Source organism: Heterocephalus glaber, unplaced genomic scaffold (assembly GCF_053883595.1).
Source record: "Heterocephalus glaber isolate CG9 unplaced genomic scaffold, H.glaber_assembly_v1.0 deba00001547, whole genome shotgun sequence".
In the NCBI taxonomy this organism is placed as follows: domain Eukaryota; kingdom Metazoa; phylum Chordata; class Mammalia; order Rodentia; family Bathyergidae; genus Heterocephalus; species Heterocephalus glaber.
In genome coordinates, this window is record NW_028258340.1 from 9,809,585 (window position 1) to 9,826,293 (window position 16,709).

The 16,709-nt window shown below is 40.9% G+C and overlaps 1 long non-coding RNA gene across 1 annotated transcript in view; it reads right to left on the bottom strand.

The window, feature by feature from the left end:
• LOC110350256 (uncharacterized) overlaps positions 1–16,709 on the bottom strand; it is a 127,376-nt gene that overhangs the window by 42,085 nt on the left and 68,582 nt on the right. Inside the window, exons 2-3 of the long non-coding RNA XR_015442434.1 lie at positions 13,433–13,520; positions 10,612–11,788 (exon numbers count right to left, since the gene is read on the bottom strand). This is a non-coding gene — a long non-coding RNA (uncharacterized LOC110350256). The remainder of the gene's footprint in view (positions 1–10,611; positions 11,789–13,432; positions 13,521–16,709) is intronic.

Genomic DNA, 16,709 nt, shown 5'->3' on the forward strand with positions numbered 1-16,709 from the left:
CTCCTATTATATCACTTTATTAATATTATTATTTATTCAATTTTGGTAGGCAATAATTTCACACAGCTCAAATGGAAACCATTACAAAGCACATAAATAGAGACTTCTCATCTTTGCCCCTGTCTCCCTTCACAATGGGTAATCACTGCTATTACTGTATTCCATCAAATCTAAGATGTCATCGCTTTTAAGATACATCATTATTTTATGTACCACCAAGAAAGAAAATGATATGGCTAATTATAATTCTAAAGTACCATATAATGAAAGACTTTCCTATTTCACAGTGGTGGTTAAAATGTGGAAAATCCATTTATAGAATCATTCCCTAATTTCTTTACATATATGCAAACAAATATAATTATTGATTCTATTTCCTAAAAATAGCAAAGAGAACATAGTTGTCTGCTGATTTTTTCACTTTAAAGTATATCTTGGAGTTCTAACTATATCAGTAGATGGAAATATCCCACATTCATTTTTACAGCAATCAAAAGGCTATGACATCATTTATCTAATCAGTTTTCTTGTTGAACATTTGAGTTGTTCATAATCTCGTGGTTTTCAAATAAGCTGAAATTAATATTCTTGTGTGCACATTGTTTCACAAGAGGGTATTTTTATAAGATAAAATCCTAAAATTAGCCAGATGTGGTGGTGCACACCTGTAATCTCAGTACTTTGGGAGCCTGAGGCAGGGGGATCACAAGTTTAAGCCCGATCTGGGCAATTTAGCAACTTTGTGAGAACCTGTCTCCAAAAAAAATTTTTTTTAAAGGTCTAGGAATACAGCTTGGTGTGAAGGCTCTAGTTTCAATCTGCAGTACTGGAAAAAACAATCCTACAATTAAATATCTGGGCAAAATAGGCATTTGTAGTTTTGATGAATATTGACAAATTCTGTGCCATAAGGGTCACACCAAATTTATCCTTATGAGTGTGCCTGTTCCCCATAATATTGCCAACAGAGAGTGAGTAGTTTTTTTGTTTTTTGTAAATCTGAAAGGTAAAAAGAAATGGTATATTGATATAGTTTTATTTTCTATTTATCATATGAAAAGTTCAGTTGTGCATCTTTTCATAACTTTTAGACCCATTTATATTTCCTTTTACAAACTGTTCACATCCCTTGTCCATTTTTATATTAATTTATTGTTCTTCTGATTGGTTTTTCAGGGAAATTTTTACTCTGTGATGTGAGTGGCAACTTTCCTTCTAGTTTGTTGTTTATTGTTGTTATTTTACTTTGTTCATTGTGTTTCCATACAGAAAGCCTAGTCTAATTTTTATGTAGTTAAGTTTATCAACTTCTTCCTTCGTAATTTCTGGACTTCAAATTGTACTTAGAAAATACTTGCTTATTGCAAAATTATACAAGAATTCTCATGTTTTCCTCTGATAATTTTAAGATTTTATGTTTTTGCATTTAAATATGAGTTCAAATTTGGGATTTTTTTCTTAGTGATATGAGGACTAGATTCTTTTCTATTTTATCCAGATACTTAACTAGTTGTCTCAACACCACTTATTAATCAGTCAATCGTTTCTCATACTAGGTTTGAGAAGCCACCTTTATAACCAAATTCCTATAGTTTTGGGCTTCAGCTTCAGACTTTTCACCAATTCTATTAGTCTTGAGTCCTCCTATTTAAACATGTGTTGTTTGTGTCTCATCCAAATTCATAGGTTGAAATCCTAACTCCTAATGCATGGGGTAACAGGAGGTAGGGCTTTGGGAGATTAATTAGATGTAGATGATCATGAAGGTGGAGTCCTCAAAGGGGATTCCCATCTTTATAAGAAAAAAGAAGAGACACCAGAGCTTTGGCTTTAAGTGAAAGGGCAAAGAAGAGGTCATGTTATCACACAACCAAATGATGAGTTTCACCATGCAGTGAAACTGCCAGAATCTTGACTTTGGGTATTTTAGCTTTCAGAAATACAAGAAATAAATGTCTGTTGCTTAAGCCACCCTGTCTGTGGTATTTTGTTACAACAACCTGAGTTGGCTAAGATACCTACCTATATTTTAACATATATATTTTAATATAATATAAATCATTATTTCAGATATGTGGTCTAAAGTTACTCTTAAGAACTGGCTTCCATTAAAGCCTCTATCTAGAAACCTGTCTTTGACAAAATCTGTTCTGTTTTACAAACTATAACAAAAGGAGGAAGAGGAGGCAGAGGAGGAGGGGGAGGAGGAGGAGGAGAATGGCTCTGCTCAATGAAGGCCTCCAGGGAGTCCTTGGTGACATGACATGTTTGATAGAATGGTGCTAATAATCATCACAGAATTGTTATTTACAGGGTACTTGTACATCAGAACCATGCATAGGAATGGTCAATGGCTCTTAGCAACAAAGACCATTGCTTAAGTGCTCCAGGTACTGCACAGTTCTTCTGCAGACGAGTCCTAACTTTGTCTGCTCAGCCTGTCTTTTACACATCATCTTCTTACCTCTTAGAACGTCCATTTGGACTTCCCTTTTCCCCTTATAACCTCGCCTGGTGCCTGAGATTTGATGTTTGTTTTACCTTCCTGCTCACCATAACTTGTCAGTTCTATACCCTAAATATATTTCAATTCTATTCTATTCTCACTCTCCCTACATCGTGGTCCAAACCAGCAATATCTCTCTTTTGGTCATAGTGTCCTAACTGGTCTTCCTCACTCTAGTCTTCTCTACTCCAGTCTCTATATGTGGTTATTTTCAAAACATGAATCCGATCATTCAGCTATATTCCTTTAAAACCTTTAAGTGAAAAAAAAAAACCAAAAACCTTTAAGTGGCCTCTCATTGTTTACGAGAATACCCAACATTCTCAACATGGCTGTAAGGTCCTGCAGGATCCAGTCCCTTGCAAGCTCTCTACCTTCTTCTTGTCCCATGCCCTTCTTCACTCCCTCTGCTTCAGGCACACTGGGGTCCTTCCAGTTACAAAAACAGATTTTTGTACATGTTGTTCCTCTACTTGAAGTCCTTTTCCTTTTTGAAACTTATTCATCTTTCAGATCTCAGCTCAAGCATCACTTCCTTAGTGTGATCAGGAGATTTTATGTTCTGATACCATGTCTTTGTGGTGCTTATCTCAGTTCATAAATACCTGTATTGTTATCTGATTAATAACTCTTTCTTGTAAGCACCATAGGAGCAGGGATCATGTCTTTTTGGCTTACAATTTTCACCCAGTATCTAGCATGGAATCTAGTCCAGCACAAATGAAAATGTCATAAAACATTGTCTATTCAATCCATATTTATTTCCAATAAAATATCTTAACTTGCCATTGACTAGCCATTGATTCATCAGTGACTTTGATATTCCCATACACACATATCCCAGGTATATACAAAGCACAGAAGTAGAAGGAAGAAAGCAGGATCCAGTTTCTTCTATTGAGAATGTTGCTGGCATATGATCAACAGGCAGACTTCTAGGCTGGAAGCAGGAAACTAATTGAACATATTTTATTGATGTTGACCAATACAGGGGCGTGGCCAAAGGTTTAAGTGATAGTAGATCTCCAAGGTGCTTGGCACTTTGGCTTAGTTAACAAAAGTCCTAAAATTGTCCTTAGTTCAAGCCTCTCTTCCCAGCTTCCCTATCAGCTAGAGTTTACCTCCTCCTTCCTCATCAAAGCCACTATTTTGTTCCGAGCCCTACAAAACTTCTAAGATACCAGCTATACCATGTCCTCATAAAATACTGGGTTCCTAGCTCCTAAAGGGCTATGCACTGGAACAATAAATTGAAGGCAAGTGAGGGAGGTGCTGTAGATCTTTGTATTCAACATATGGGAACCTTAAGACAATAATCTCTGTCTCCTGGTATTTATGTCACTTCCCATATAGATCAGAGCTGGTAAGTGTAGCCAGTAGGATACAGCAAATGTTACAGTTTATTATTTACCTTTAAGTCATAAAGGTATTGTATCTTCTACCTTGGTCTGTTAGATCCCTTGTCCTGAGGAAGCCACCTACCATGCTGTGAGAAATTCAAGCAGCTGTGTGGAATGAGGTCTATGTGAAGAAGAATTTGGGTCCCTAACCAACAGCCAGCACCAATTTCCAGTCATGTGAGTGACCCACACAGTAAGGTTGCAGCCCCAGCTGACATGTAAGTGCAATCTTGTGCAAGACTCCAAGTCAAACAACACTCAAATGGGCCACTCCTGAATCCTAACCCACAGATACCATGGAAGATAATCAATAACTATTATAAGATAACAAGCTTTGGAGTGATAGATTATGCAACCTTAGATATAGACCACAAAGCCAAAACCAGGAGCCCAGTGTCTAGGATAGATGATTAATATCTGAGCACAAAATACTTTTTTATACACTTTTTCTATTTCTTTCTATGGACCAACCTGATGAAGAAATGTATAACCCTGTACCTGCACTTTCTTTATAATACATACATGCTTCTATGCTTGTCTTTTAATGTGCAACCCAGTACAGTGGTTAATAGCACCAGCTAATACCTTTGTTCAAATTTCTGCTTTGCCATTAAGTACTTGGTACAACCTTGGACAGGTGTCCTAACCTCATCATACCTTCATTTTCTTATTTCTAAAATAGAAATAATAATAGTACCTTCCTGGTGGGCTTGTTCCTAGTGCTCAGCAGAAGGCCTGGCACTCAGAAACTCTCCAAAAATAGGTGTTGTTATTTTCATTATTATCATTATCCTGATTGTGCTGTGTATTTTCATATCTCATTCTATATCCAGACAAAATTTTTTAAAGCAGTGGCTTGATGCTACTTATTTTTGTCTCACCAGCTCCCCAGTACCACCCAGAGCACAGCAGGAGACCAACATAGGTGTGTCCTACACTGCTTCTGAAGGGGTGTGGATAATTTTAAGGCAACATACTTGAGTCACAGTGAAGTAGAACAAAGATATTGTTTGTCATCCAAGAAAGGGGCCAAAGAAAATACAGGGCAATGTCAGAAATTGGGGCAGAAGGTAAGGCAGAAGTTTGCCCTGATGCCCAGAGTTGGGACAACCTTGGCAAAGGTGCTCAGATTCTTGCTTAAGGGCTGCCTTTTAACTCAGGAAGCTCCAATTTTCCTAGTCAGCTCTTAGTCTTTGGAGGGATCTTTTAAATGTAAAAAGTCTTTACTAATAGCCAGGTCTGGTTACATGCCTATAATCCCAGCACTCTGGTAGGCTGAGGTAGGAAGATCATAAGTTCAAGCCCAGCCTGGTCAATTTAGAGACTTAATGAGATCCCATATAAAAAATTTTAAAGTGTTTTTAAAAGGGCTGGGGATATAGCTCAGTGTGAAGACCCTAGGTTCAATCCACAGTACCGCAAAAAATAAGAAGCCTTCACCTGTAAGAGAATGGGATCTTGGACAAGTCTCCTTCACTCACTAAGCCTTGATTTCCACACCTACAGACAAAGGATAATAATCATCACACTTGAGACTCAGGATTGCCGAGGGTTAAACATGATCAAATCGGTAAAGGCCTTAGCACTATAAAGAGCTCAGTAAATGTTGGCCATTCCTGGCCTGGAGAAAATGTTTCAGTGAATACATTCTTCCACTTTCTGGTGTCTCGATGCCAAAGAATTTCAATGATTCGCAGAAAGATTACTTTCTGATTTGCAGAAACAGCCAACATGCACGCATGTACGCACACACACCCTTCCTTCTGCAAGAGGTTAACTATTATGACCGCTACAATTAGCCCCTTTCCATCTGATAACAACCCCATCAAAGGAATTCACAACCATTAATTAGAGGCACCCGGCAATCTTGTGCGGGAGGAAAATTATCGCTCAGCCTCTACACATGTCTGAACCAAGTTGCTCTGGAGTAACCTCAGTCACAGAGCCGGAGCCTGAGCAGGGACAGAGCAGGGTGGAGATTGCCAGCGCCTGGCCCTGCATAGTGCCTCTTCACTCTTCCAGGGCTCCAGGGGGCTGACTGGAGGCCCTGCAGTTGTAAGTTCATTATTAAATCATTTCTCACCGAAAGAAGAAAAGGACTCGAAGCTCCACACACAGTAGTTTTTAAAATGCTAGTCTCTCTTCAATAGAAATTGAATTCACTGATGTAGCCCAGGGAAAAGTGAGCTCCTTCCCCCCCTCCGAATGGTTCTTTCAGGGTAATATAGCAGTTAAACCTTCAGGTACATAATAGCATGCTGGTCTATTAGTTAAGCCGATTTTATTCTTCAGCTTGCAGCTTCTTGCCTGACAGATGCCACCTAGATAACCATGTCTCCATGAACTCGAGAGGAGACTGGGGGTGTCCTCTGAGGAGACAGCCAGCCTGATACATCAAATTACCTGGTTCGAGGGAACCATTCTTGGCTTTGCGATGTGGAACACACTAAATAATGTTTTTAACTGTTGTCTATTCATCTTTCCCATCACCACCACCACTGCAGGCCTCTCCTTGCCTGTGACCTTGAAATACTCACTTGGCTTCAGATCTTCCCATTCTCCTGTTATCAGCAAATATGGTTTGGGTGTGTGTGTGTGTGTATGTGTGTGTGTAGGTGTATGTGTGTATTTAACAACTTTACAACCTTTCAGCTTCCTAGGTATGTTTTTTTTTATTCTGAAACAAAGGAACTGCAAAGGTGAAAAGTTCTCTGAACCAATGTGTAAGGAGACTCTAATCAGACAAGCCCCAGCAGGTCCTGGTGACTTAATGAGAAGATGCCATCTTGGTTTGCCCCTGCCCGGGAGGGGCTGAGCCCCACTCAAGGTAGAAAGGGAGAGCTTCTTCTTCTGACAGGAAATAACAAGCACCATCAAGTTAGAGGAATAGAGGAGCAAGGAGAACAAAGTGGTCATTATGGAACAAAGGATTGCATTGCCCTCACACCAGTAAGCAATGTGACCCATGGATTGAGGGCATCAGTCACTAACTGTGGTCCTCCCAGGGTTTGGAGGGCCCATGGCAGCAGCTATAGGTGTGAAGTGAGGTCTGCTCACCTTGGATATCACATGTGAAGGGTGGTTACTCACAAGTGGATACATTTGTGGGGTTGGGGACTGACCAGTCATTCGTGAATTCATGGAATATTGATTATATACCTGTTTTCCTGAGCTCTCTGCTAGAGACCTTGGGAATATAGCACTGAACAAACCAGACACAATCCCTGCCTTCACAAAACTTACACAGCAATGGGATGAACATTCCTAAACAGTATTTTAAAGTTATCACATTGCCAATGAAGTATTTCCAGGAGGTGCCTGCAAAAGGAGTGTAGGGGAAGCAGACCACTTGTTTTAATGTACCAGTCCATCCCAAACATTGTACATGCTTAACAAAGCAAGCTGTCCTGGCAGTGCTTAATCTGAGCCTTCATGGCTACCAAGGGACCACAAGACAGACTTTCTCATACAAGTATAGTGGCCACGCCACCTACTCAAGATCCTTCTTTATGAGGAAGCACCCAATGGTATGCTGAAGCCAGCTCATTCTGGCTCTTGAGGGTTCATTGTACACATCACTTCTTGATGCCATGATCGGTGACAACACGTTGGTAGCCTGAAATAAGCCATGATGGGAATATCTATAACATGGAAAGGAGCTACAAAGCAGGGTCTTTGTTTACGAACTCATATCTCAGAACAATGCACTGATTCTCCCTTATACAAAGATTTGCTTTCCGTGGTTTCAGTTGCCCACAGTCAATTAAAGACTCAAAACATTACGTGGAAAATTCCAGAAATAAACAGTTTTCAAGTTTGAAGTAGCACACCTTTCTGAGTAGCAGAAAGACACAAATCGTTCCTTTGGCCCTTGTATTGACTCTGTATATGCTATGCCCTTTGTCAGTTAGTAGCAGTCTCTCTTAACAGATGGACTGTCATAGTGTGGCAGTGCTTGTGTTCAAGTAACCTTTATTTGCCTTGATAATGGCCCCAAAGCCCATAGTGATGCTGACAATTCAGGTATACCAAAGAGGAGCCATAAAGACATTTTGAGATATCTCACATTTACATAATTTTTATTAAAGTATATTGTTCCAATTGTTCTACTTTATTATTGTTTTTGTTAATCTCTTACAGTGCCTAATTCATCAATTAAACTTTATCATAGGTGTGTATGCCAGGGAAAAAACCATAGTGTTCATGCAGGGTTCAGTTTGATTTATGGCTTCAGATATCCACTGAGAGTCTTAGCGTGTATCCCAGGAAGATAAAGGGAGTTTACTGTACTAAACCATCCCTCTGTCCAGCCCAGAAATTCTGCTTGTTTGGTAGAATGTTTGGGTAAGATTTCACCATCCTCTCCAACCCAACTCACAGCCTGGGTCTGGCCAGGTCTACTGCTCCATCTTTCTGGCCACATCTGTTTGTACAACAAGGGACATAGGAGCCCCATTAAGCCAATCAAAGTCTTCCCTAAGATGCTTTTCCCTTTTATATTTTTAAATGGAGAAAAATAGCACATGTTCATCAAATATAACATGTTGTGAAATATGTAAACATCGTGGAATGGCAAAAACTGAGCTAATTATCAAAGGCTTTACTTCACATACTCTTCGTAGTAAGAAACTTATTTCTCTTAAGTGAAATTCTGTGTCCTTCGACCAACATTTCTTTGATCCTTCTCCTCCACTGACCCCTGGTAACCACCATCTTATTCTTTAATTCTGAGTTCAATTTTTTAGATTCCACACTTAAATGATACTATGTAGTGTTTGGCTTTCTATTTCACTTAGTATAATGCCCACCAGTTCCATCCATGTTGCAAATGGCAGAATTTCTTTCTTTTTTAAGGCTGAATAAAATTCTAATCTGTATACATTTTCTATGTATCACTTCATCTACTGATGAACACTTAGACTGATCTCATTTCTTGGCTATTTGGAATAGTGCTGTTATGAACATGGGAGTACAGATGTCTCTTCAACATACTAATTTCATTTGCTTTGTTCCCCAAGGTTTTAACCACAATCATTATTGAAAATGCTTTTCTCTTCTGCGATCAGGAGGAATATGGATCACCGTAAGACTAGAGTTGCCACCTTTTCCACTGATAGCCCTGATAGCATTGCTAGTGCACCTATTTTATGCCTGTAAGTCGATGCCACCAGAGTGCTAGTGACCTAACATACATAGGGGCCACTCTAAGCCAGGGACCAACAGAAGCTAGCTATATGGCAGAGGCCACTTGTCCCTGGACTTTTCAGTGTTGTAACTCAAACTTTACTTTTCTTCAGCTAGGTTGAGTTAAAACTTTATCACTGGCAACGTAAAGAATTCTAATTACAATATATTGCCTTCCCTTATATCCTCCTCCTTCGTAAACTGGTTTGGCTTTTAAGCAGAGAGCAGCTGATTTCAGTGCCCTGCCCATGTCCTCTTGATACTCTCCCCATGTGGCCTGATACCTTCTTACTGTGAGCAAATGAGATTCTCCCGGGCCATAGGTGGGAGTGGCTAGGGTGCAAGTGAGCTAACAAACCATAGGGCAACTCAAAGCCAATGATCAGCAAAAGGTGGTGGATGAACAGCTAGCTTCCTCTTCCCTTAGGTATGCCTTGAAGGCATGCTCCACACTGTCTACCTGAATTCCTAATTGGGACTTCTTCTTCCCCTTCTAATATGCCCCTATTGTGGTTTCTCAGCCAAAGTTGAATTGTGTTCTTGCTTTGTGTTACCCAGTGCTTGACTACAGAATTAATTTACAAATGACAAAAGAAAATAGTTATTCAGAACTGAAAATGGGAGACCTACTCCTGATTTTTGGCCATTATCACAGATTATAATTTGAGCTTGGCCTGCCTCTGGTTTCAGCTGTGACATATAAAATCTAGACACACTCAGAGGGTTACTTTGGGGCACCAGGAATGTGGAACAAAGGTTTCACTGGTTTTTCTTCTGAGAAAGTTGGCCTTGTCAGCTAGAGATAATATCACATTAGAACAGCTCCCTTCCTTTCACCTGATTTGTTCACACTTATCACAGGCAAAAGAGGTCAGCTTACCTAAGAGGCCCATAATTGCCAAGGGAGTCGGGAGAGGCCGACTCTCTGGGTGTGTGAAACTTTGGAATGCACATGCTCACAAAGTCCATGGCAGGAATGGTAAAAACCACACCCATTTTCCTCAGGAATTGGGCAGAGAAAATACCTGTTCCAGGCACTAGTCTGCCAAGCTTTAGCAACTCCTGACACCTAAATACCTGTATTTTTCCAAAGCTTTGGTCTGGGAGTAATTTCCTAACACATTACGGCTCCTTTGGACTGGGTAGGCCTCCCACTTCATGGTTAAGTAGGTAGAAAGGGACTAATTAAATAAATTTAAGTGAAAGACTTTGTGATAGCAGATGAAAAGAGTCCAGATATAAATTGCCCTGGCTAATGCTTGCAGGAATAAGGGATCTTTCAGGAGCAAATTTCAGATGAGTGGTATGGCATAAGGGAAAGCCTGAACATGGAGTGTGGGTACCTATGTGTGAATTCCAGCTCCATCAATGCCAAACAAGCTGGCAGCATGTACAGTGGAAGTACAGACACTTGAATTTGATCCCAGCCCCACTACTTAATAACTGTATGACCTCAGGCAAGTTAAATAACCTCTCTGAGCTCATCTGCATCAATGAAGTAGGCATAATAATGGCACCTACCTTGTAGGAGAGATGCAAACTTGAAATGAATTCGTATCTCTCACACATGTAGAAGACCGCCCGACAAAGTAAGCTCCAAAATGTCTGATTTTATTATAAAGGTCACCATCTCTTTAGGTCTCAGTGTTGTTAGCTATAAATGGAGGATTCCTCCTTGGACTATATTTTGGGATTTTTCGAGGACAAAATAACACAACATCATTGGAAGAGAAAATCTGGCACAACACGATATAATGTTAGGTTATGATTAAATCCATGCAAGCATTTGTGACCCACCCTCCTCTCCCAAAGACCCCCAGCTGGGCATTTAAAGGTTTGGTTAGTCTTGACTTCCAGGGAAGGAAACAAGGGCTCAGGGAACCCACCCTCCTCTCTACAAGGGTCAGACATATGGCGAGCAGCTGGGATTTATGCAAAGCATTCTTCAAATTGGTCCAGAGGCCCCACTGTTGGGTTATCATCCCCAGTGCAGCCATCAAACCAGAGATCACAACTGCCAGCAGGTTGTAACATCCTCAGGCCTGCGCTCGCCCAGGCTGCTCAGCTGCCGAGCCAAGGCCCCTCTCAGCTCCCTGGCCCCAAAGCCACCTGCATGTCCTCTGCTTAACTCAATCTGCTGTCAAGAAGGAGGAAGTAATTAAATAGGGGACACGTCAGTCCCATCACAGGCCCTGGAAAAGTCAATAAAATTTAGTCACCAGAATGGGGGCTGATTTTTAACCAGTCTACCATAAACCCTGACGTGTACAAAAAATATCAGCTTTGGGCCACATAGTGACCAAACCCAGGAACCTGGCACACTCAGTACAGTTTCCCTAAAATGGCTTTGATGGGGCAGAAGGAAGGAGAATGAAGTGCTGTTTTCTCCAGTGAAATGTGCTGTGAGGAATGAAGGAAAAATATCTGTTTCCCCCATAATTCTCTTCCTTGAGGAGATTAGGGGGAGGGGCTCAGTGGTAGTGGAGAGCAGGCAAATGGGTAAGAGGACAGGACAAAACACTGTCACTACACACTTCAGCCACTCAAACTCCATATGAAAAGATGGGCTATTAGATAGCAGCTGAGTTAACATTTTTATCTCTTGCCTGCTACTTCAAAGCCCTCTACCCACCTGTTTCACTGCTCCAGACTCTGGACAGATATTCTCAGGAGTAACAGGGCTCCCTCTGCAGAAGGGCTACAGAAAGGAGGAAAGTGGGAGAGAGAAACAGTTTGTAGGAACCAAGACTTTGTCCTGGCTGATCTGTCTCACCTTGCCTGCTTGCTAGGCTCCATCTGCCTCCTGGGTTCCCTTTTGTTCTGTAAATCATGTGAGTTTTCCATGAAATCAATGTCACTGATTGCTTCATGAAAAAATCATCTGCAACCCAGTAAGACCAGTATCCAGATTTGGCCAAAAGTGTTTGGGGGTGGCATGAAGTGGAAAGAGGAAGAGAAGAGTTTCCCCAGAAACATCGCAACAGATCCAGAGTCAAAGAAATGTGCCAAATTGCTCCTTTTCCATAGTCTCAGCTATCTTCACAAAAAGAGCTAGGAATCCTTTGCTTTGTTCATTTTATGTTTTGTTTTGTTTTTTTCTTTTCAAAAAGTCAAGGGCGATTTAAGCAAATATTTCAATATAATATTGAATGTAAAATGCAGAGCACAATACCAAGCACAGCTGCCTTGAAGTTAGTGATAAACATTTATTGAACAGTTATTTTCAACTCTCACAATTTTTCTGGTCAATGGATTCTACATCATATCTATTTTACAGATGAAAAGACTGAGCCTGCAAAAATTAATTAACATGTCTGAGGTCATGTAGCTGGAGAGTGGTAAAGACACTAAACACTCACTCAATATTTATTTCTTGTCAGCCCTTCATGCTAACAATAGCTTATATTTTTCTAATGCGTGGCATATTCTCAACTGTTTCGTGTACTTTATCTTACTGGATACTCAACACACCTTTGTGGGAGAAGTTCTTGTCCCCCATTAAGAGATGATGAGAGTAAAAATTTTAGATGGACAGATGCAGAAAGTGAAGAGCAAGAGTCAAAAGCACCTTCTGGTTTTCCTGTCACCATCTCATTGGCTCTGATCAATCTTCAAAATGGCTCCACAGGAAATGCCCAGCTCCACAGGAAGTGCCCACCTCCTGAACTTTGGGAGTCAGATGTGCTGGCTCCTTCAGTGGCCATGTCCACCCTTGCTAGTATTTACTATAAGGCAGCCACATAGGGCTGTACAAGATTTTTGGTGAAGGACCTTCCTGTATCTAAGGGGACACCATTCAGATGATAGATGTAGTAGATTTATAATTTTTTTAAGATAATTTTCCAAGAGATTGCAGTACTATGCCTTAAGGAAAGGGTGGATTCCCTTTTCTAATTCATACAATGTAAATATGGGGAGGTGGCGCTGATAGTATCTATTTTAAATTCTTCCTACCCATAGTGCCCTGACCCCTCTATATTCCTCTACTCTCTGGAGACATGAAATGGGAGGTGCTCTCTGTAGGATTTCACTTATTCATTAATTTATATTCAACAGTGTGCTTATGGGCATCTGCAATGAAACAGACATTGTGTAGGGTGGACCCACAAATCTTTCCTTCCATCTTAGATATTGAAGTTTAGTGAGCATGTGTGAAAAATATAACTTGGTCAATTTCAGTTGCTTTACCATTTCTCCTGGCTTGCTTCCACTCCACAGGTAGTAAAACTAAACAGCAACAAAAACAATTTAATATTCAGAATTACTTTGCCAATGAGCATGATTATGTGAACCAGTTCTGGCCAAGGAGACATTAGCAATAGTTAATTGATGCTTACTTTACCTCTTCCTTCTTCTTTCTGACTGGAATACAGGTGCTATGCCTGGAGTAGCTGCAGACATCTTGTAAACATGACGATTAAATATATTTGCTATAGGTAGGAGAGAAAGAAGAGAAAAGGAAACTGAGCCCTATATGGTATCATCAAGCTGCTACTAGACCTGTGCTGAATTGGAGATAAATAAATCCCATCTGTTTAAAGTACAATCAATTTTCTATTACTCGCAGCTGAAAAACCCTATCTGACAGAAGCAGACTTACATTAATCAAATAATAGTAATAATAAATGTATGATTATAAATACTAATGAATGGCAGTCTAGAAAAGTACAGGGCACCATGGGGACGTAAAGTGAAACAAGTGACCTGGTCTAGGAGGTAAGTAATGCTTGGCTGAGGAAATGACATTGAACCTTAATAACCTGGGATTAAAGCAAGATGGCTCTTGGCTGAATGAAAAAAAAAACTGTACAAAGGTCTTGAGTTAGGAGGAAGAGTACACACCGAGGATGGAGAAAAAAAAGACAGTGAGCTCAAGTGGAGAGGTAAATCAGCCCCTGTGGATGAAAACTGTGACCTTAACCTCTTTGCTCAGTTCATTAACCAGCAGGATTAGCTATCCACAGTGAGCTAACCACTCAGGCATCACCAAAGGGAAAGAGTACAAGTTTCCTCGGGCCTGGCTGAAGTGGAAAAGAAATTAGGGTCACTCTTATTCACATCAATCAAAGACAAGGAGAATCATCAAAGAGAGCTAATTTTAAAGCTCTGTTTGAGAGTACCTAAAACAATGGATGTTGGGGCACAACCTAGGCACTCAGTGCATGTTTGTTGAGTGACTAAAATGATACCAATGCTATTTCAAACTATAAAATGATATGCAAACCATCAGCCCCAGTCTCCTCTGTGCTGTAATACACCCACTTTCCAAGGTAGTCTACTAAAATATAATAGAAACCCTTTTACATTCTTGCTAAGTATAAGGCCCAGGGCCCTGTCTTCCTATTAGTGAAGCTCAGCTTTATTCTTTGCCCTGAAAAGGGGCACACTTTCTCTAAGTTCATCCCTCTGGGGCCAGTCTTTCTTGTCTCACAGCACCCCCAGTGCCCACCTGCCACTTTGCAAAAAGGCACACAGCTCCCAGAACAGTGGAACATTTACACTCTCAGCTTGGCAGAAGTTTAAAACAACCTTGCAATTTCAAGACAGGTGTCATGGCTGAGCCCTCTTTGAATTTCAGGGAAGGACATAGTACAGGAACATACAGCTCCTGAGTGCCAGCAAAGTGCCAGGATCTGCACATCTGAACCTTCATAATGCTGGGAATAGCCTTTTATTGTTTTCTTTCCCAGATAAGGATTCTGAAGCACAGAGAATTTAAGCAACTTGTTCAATGTCACAGATCTCAGAGTCAGATCAGTTTGCATATGGAGACTGTATTCTCCTTTCCTTCTGCCAGGTATTCCCAACCTTTGAGATCACTTCCCTTAAAAAACTCCTGTTCAAGACATTTCTCAGACAAAGAAGTAAAAGCAGCAAATAAATATATGAAAAAATGTTCAACATCACTGGTCATTCGAGAGATGCAGATGAAAACAACACTGAGATTCCACTTCACCCCAGAAAGAATGGCTGCGATCAAGAAATCAACCAATTAAAAAAAAAAAGAAATCAACCAATAACAAATGCTGGCGAGGGTGTGGGGAGAAAGGAACCCTTCTCCATTGCTGGTGGGAGTGCAGCCTGGTGCAACCACTGTGGAAATCAGTATGGAGATGCCTCAAAGAACAAGGACTAGAGGTTCCATTTGACCCAGCTCTTCCCCTGCTGGGTATCTTCCCCAAATAATTAAAAGAATTATACCACAGTGATATATGTGCACCCATGTTCATAGCTGCACAGTTTGTAATAGCTAAAGCTTGGAAACAGCCCAAGTGCCCATCGACTGGAAACTGGATAAAGAAGATGTGTTTTTTTTTATAAAATGGAGCAATACTCAGCCATAAAGAAGGAGAAACTAGAGACATTTATAGCTAAATGGGTGCATATTGAGGCCATACTCTTAAGTGAAATAAATAGGACACACGTGTAAATACCGAATAGTTTCTCTAGTATGAGAAACTGAAAGTGTAAATAAGGATTAAAATTATTAAAATGAATAATTGATAATTTGAAATAGGAAAAGGTCCAAAGGTGTAGGGGTGGTGGGAGGGGAAGGGGAAAGTGAAGAAGGGAAAGGAAAAATTATGAGGAAAAAAAAGTGGAAACGAAGTCTATGTAAATAGGGAAAGGTGGAGGGGGTGAAGGGTGCACAGGTAATGGGGAGAAAAATAAGAACCAAGATGTATCATGTACAGGTACAAGCACCCGATGATAAATGTAAACGTATTGTATACCTAAAATGTAACAATAAAAGAAATTTTAAAAATTGCTGTTCAAAACTATGCTAGAGTGTACATTCACCTAACCGTCAGAGTCAGATCTTCAGCCATGCCTCCAGGAAAACCGACTGTCCTCTCCCCTCCCCTCCCTTCCTTCCACTCTTCTCTTCTTTCCCTTTTTTTCTCTCCCCCCTTCTCCCTCTCTCCCACCACCTCCATGGCACTCCTCCCCTCTCCTCTGTCTCTGTCTCCTTCCTTTTCCCTTCCTCTTCCTATCCCTGTCCCGTCCCTCCCCCTACCATCTTTCTACCACCCACCATGAACACTCAGGCTCTCCAACCTCTTAATTTGCTTAGAACACAGTGAGCTACCGTGAATTCCAAATTTACTTTATCTTTTCTTCTCCCCTCTAGAATTTGTCTACAAAATTCCCCTTCAGCTCTTCCTAACTGACCCCCCACCTCCAGTTCCCAGATCATAGCACACCCATGGACTCACTGCAGTACATTTGGCCCTAATTCAGGTCAGACCTGTCCTGCCAAGACTCTGGATGGTGTTTACTCATGAGCCAGCCCTGCCACACTGCATGTCATGCCTCCAGGTGTCCCCAAAACAGAGGGGCCAAACAACCCTCTATCCAGCCAATGAAGCATAAAATAGACATAGAGTCTGGATCTGTACCTGCAGGGAAAGTATGAGCCGCCTTCTGGGAAGGCAGAGGTCACTAGGTCCATGGAGGAAATGGCATTCACTTTCCATTCTCCCTTCACTTCTCACCAGGTCCCTTCCAGCCCCCTGCATCCCACAGGACCCCATCTGCAGTTTGTATTCATCTACGCAGTACTTTCTACTTATCCTAAACTGTACCCAGCTTCTGTACATTGCTCTGCTCTGCCATCT